At 32.1% G+C, this 3283-nt stretch overlaps 1 long non-coding RNA gene across 1 annotated transcript; it reads right to left on the minus strand.

The window, feature by feature from the left end:
• Positions 1 to 1257: 1257 nt before the first annotated feature.
• On the minus strand, positions 1258 to 2965 carry LOC116962055. Its single transcript, XR_004407340.1, has 2 exons — positions 2284 to 2965; positions 1258 to 1729 (listed from the first exon to the last, which is right to left on the minus strand). It is a non-coding gene; the product is annotated as an uncharacterized LOC116962055 (long non-coding RNA).
• Between the last annotated feature and the right edge of the window lie 318 nt (positions 2966 to 3283).

Below are 3283 nucleotides of genomic sequence, written 5' to 3' on the forward strand. Positions count from 1 at the left end.
CTTCAGTATCCCACTGTTGTTCCATTCCTTCTCCAGATTTGCTAGCTCTGCTCCCAGCATCTGTCCTGACTTTTACCATTTGTATGTCCTGTTGTTTCATCACTCTATATGTGCTTACAAAGACTGATGTCTCAAAGTTAATAAAAAAAATGGAGTTTGAGAATGTTTAGAGGTATGTTATGGTTTGTGAAGTTTTGACTTGAATCATAAAAGGGGGGATTAGTATTCAGTGGTACCTAAGAAGAGTGAGAACAAGATTCATTATCCTCAAAGAATTTTAAAAACATAAAAAAAAAAAAACCAAACAAACAACAAAATAGAAAAACATAAAAAACAGATCAATAAGGTGCTTGTTTATCAGTTCATATACATCCTCTCACCAAGTTTTTGTAAATGAGCCAAAATTATTCCTATAACATAGTGAGTGGATGTAAACATTGTGTTTCTTGTTTGATTTTTAGGTAGCTTATCTGATTGTTCTTACTTCTTCTTTTTTTTTTTTTTTTTTTTTTTTTTAATAAAAGCCACTGATTTTAAGTTGAAAGAAAAAAAGATACAAAATATTAAAATTCTCTTCATGTTGATATTCCTGTTGTAGTCCTGCTCAATCTTTCTACTTGTCTTGTTCCTACCATGTTTGTAGGGTTGACGTTTGGCCTGATATTTTTATTGATTTAATTTCAAACTGAAACACTTTGTTTTCTTCTCTTTTTGGTAATAGCTGAGATGACATTATTTTTTCCTATTAGCTTTTAATTTAAACTCTATACTCTGTGTATTTAAAAAAAAAAAAAAAAACAAACAACACAAAAAACCCCCCAAAACCGCCATCACTTATAGTCTTGTTGCATAGTGAAGCCGAGAATTCAGTCTCAATAGCCGTAATAGGCAATAGGGCTCTGGGAATTGTTATAGGCTAGGTTATGCAAGAGATGTGTTAAAGGTAAAGTATACACTTTTCTGATACAGTTGCATTTTGTTTTGTTTTAACATTAAATCTCTGTGGAATTTGAGAAACTATAAGTTATATCGGGGCTTGACTCTTATTTATATTTTGTTTTTTATGCCTTTTTTCCACCTTTATGTTCAGTAATTCTAGAGGTTCCTCTTCATTTTAATGACAGTTATTAGATTTGGTATTTTTTTATATTTAAAGAATCCTTCCATTCTCTCAGAATTGAAATAAGTGATGTAATGCTTATGTACTTGCATCCCCTTTATCACAAGCTTTGATATGAAAACAGTGAATAAAGATCGTTGTGGATGTATTTTTTTAATAGCCTTTTAGTTTAAGAAGAAAAGTGACATGTAAATAGAATAGTCTTCTGACAGTATTATGAATCAGATAAATGAAACAGTAACTTCTAAAATACTTCTTTAGGCTAGAATAATTTAACATAACAATAGCCACAAAGTGAAACGACATGTAATGCACCTAGTTTTGCATTTTCTAAGCACATAGCTCTACAAGACTTGTTAGAATTTGTGATGCAGGGTAATGCAAACTTTTGATGTGAGACTTAAACATTAGATTTTTATTCTACATGTGGTATGTACAGTTACATTGTTTTATAATAGTAATATTTTTCTCCCCAGAATGGATGTGGTACATTGTTATTTAGAGTAAATAAAAGTAACTGGGAAGAAACATGACAAATGTGTTTAATGATTGTTTTTCTACTGAATGAAAAATGTGAAAAGAACTTTTGCAATTCCACTTCCAAGATACCTGTGGGTGAAAGAAGAGAAAATAAATTAGCATGTTTATTATTTGATTTAATATTAGCTGTCTGATTTTTACAAGAGAACAATTTATAATTCTACACGTGAGATACTTAGGATTTTAAAAGATCAAGTCCTAAGTATAAATAGTACATTGAAGACAGGTCACTTGGATAATATTTGTACACCTGAGTTCAAATGAGGCCTTGCACACCTGAGTCAGCACTAACTGAAATCAGTGAAGACTGACTCCCAGCAACTGAGAGGTCCAAGGAGTTGCATTTTTGCAGTTTGTGTGATTATATTCCCATTTTTTTCAATTGGAGGTTTATGGGAATAAGGACTACAGAAGTAGCTGTTTAGCAATGCATATGTTTTAGATGAAATATTAAACCAAGTGATGTGTTAAATATTGTAATTGGATAAATGCTTAAAATATTATATTTGTGATAAATCAGATCTTTAGGATGAAAGCAACATTCAACCATTATATCAGAGTAAATAACATTAGTATCTTTTTATTCAGTTTTTGACGGTTAAGTGAGAGTTTAATAAATTAACCTTTCATTTCTTCATATATCTGTTTTCTTTATATATTTCTACAGTCTCCTTGGCAGTGCTGTTTGAAATGAATGGTGAGGTACCTCAGTTGCCCCATTTTCCCATGCCCTATGCCTCTTTAGATCAAATTTTCAAAGAAGTATATGCATAGGAAAAAGGAACAACGAGCCGGATCAAGATCAACTCCACTTGTGGCAAGAGTGAACCTGGAATATAAATGTATCGATTAAGGAGAATAAAAATAAATTATATTCTTTACATACATAGTGCCTTTTCTTTTGAACTAAAAGGCTGTTAAAGACTAGTGCAGGCTAGAACAGAGGTTAAAGTATGAGACATCCAGCATTAATGCCTAGGATGCAGCAGAGATTTAACAGTGTTTAATATGTTAAAAATTCATCAGTGCAATCTCATTTTTTGAAATACATAAAAGAAAGTGTATAGTTCTTAGAAAAAATGAAGTCATATCTGTAGAATTGACCTGAAGATTAATTACAGTCAGTAACAACTAACAACATCCTATCTTCAGTATATTGCAGTACAGCAAAATATTTGAGGCTTTTTTAAGAGCTGCGAGGATACCTATTTGAATTACCAAACAAATGCATGAGACAGAGAAAAAAGAGTATAAATTACAAAATACTGTAAAGTTATCTCTACAAGCAGCAGTAAAACTTACCTGGTTAACTGATGCTTGAACTGCAACAACTTCATTTTCATAAGAATTTATGCTTTTGCTCAAGACCTTGAAGAAGTATGAACAATACAGTGTAACTGTTTTAAGCGATAATTTGTTTGCCCCTTGCCAAGGTCTTTGCTGCACCTGCAGGTTGGGTGCACAAAAATCACTGCTTTGTAAAACTGTTGAAAACATGGAAAGTATCTTTTCTGTGTTGTGGGAGGTAGAAACGGGAGTGCAATGGACAATAGGACCGGTAGGAGTAATTAGCAGTGGCTTGAAATGTGCGCTGAGAATGAGAATTTATTGTCTGTCTTTTCT

Source organism: Tyto alba, unplaced genomic scaffold (genome assembly GCF_018691265.1).
Source record: "Tyto alba isolate M040663 unplaced genomic scaffold, T.alba_DEE_v4.0 Super-Scaffold_1, whole genome shotgun sequence".
NCBI classification, from domain to species: domain Eukaryota; kingdom Metazoa; phylum Chordata; class Aves; order Strigiformes; family Tytonidae; genus Tyto; species Tyto alba.